This window comes from Myzus persicae, unplaced genomic scaffold (assembly GCF_001856785.1).
Source record: "Myzus persicae strain clone G006 unplaced genomic scaffold, MPER_G0061.0, whole genome shotgun sequence".
Taxonomy (NCBI): Eukaryota; Metazoa; Arthropoda; class Insecta; order Hemiptera; family Aphididae; genus Myzus; species Myzus persicae.
In genome coordinates, this window is record NW_019100872.1 from 16,534 (window position 1) to 17,615 (window position 1,082).

Genomic DNA, 1,082 nt, shown 5'->3' on the forward strand with positions numbered 1-1,082 from the left:
CCCCCCCCCCCAAAAAAAAAAAAATTCTGGATACGCCACTGGTCATAAGATCTCTACGAGTTAATATGATTCTACATCCGCTGGTTTTTTTGGACTCTATGACCAACACATGCTCTCCTTTATATACCATACTTGTTAGCAAAACGAATTCATCTTCCAAAAAAATGATTTTTCTATATTTTACAGCGGGATCGAGAATGTGTGATAAAATATTACCCATCAGTGAATAAATTCGTTTCAAAAAGTCTGAAGATATATTTACATATCACGACGGTGTAATTATTCGCAGTACAATATTAAATTGATCTTTCGGGTCGAGTCCGGCGTTTAAGAATATTCGATTTTCAAAGTCGATTGTAAAATTACTGCAATCAATAAGTTCTGATGGCGATAGAGGTGCAACATAATTGTATATCCGTTTCATTTCACTTATTGGTCCTGCCATTTTAACACTGTTATAGCAATACTATGAGACTTGACTACACTGTTGAATCAAAACTGTGACTGAATATTTACACACTCAACTATTAATTGTTATACTATGTATGGTGGGGGGCTAGGTATATAATGTGTTTAGTGGTAGGGATTAGGTATATAATGTGTTTATATATATATAATATAGGTATTACGTAGCCCAACCTACTGCTGTGGCTAGCAGCAAATGAGGTAGCAGGGGTGGGTCATCCCTGGCCGGGTGAAGTGGTGAGTGGCGGTGGCGGTGGTGGTGGTGGTGGCAGTGGCGGTGGCGGTGAAGAGGAGAGGTGGTGGTGGTGTGGTGGTATCGGCTGAGCGGTGAAGAGGAGTGGCAGTGGCGGTGGTGGTGAAGAGGAGAGGTGGTGATGGTGGTGATGCGGTTGTGGTGTGGTGGTGGTGGTCCCAGGATCGGAAAATTTATACTATTATCAGGGAGTAAAGATAACATGTCTAATTACAGACCAATATCTATGCTTTGCAATTTCTCTAAGATTCTTGAAAAAATAGTTAAGTCTAGACTAATCTCTTACTTAGAAAAATATAAACTTTAATCCCAATTTCAGTTTGGCTTCCGACCGGGCAGGAGTACCATTAATGCTTTATATTCA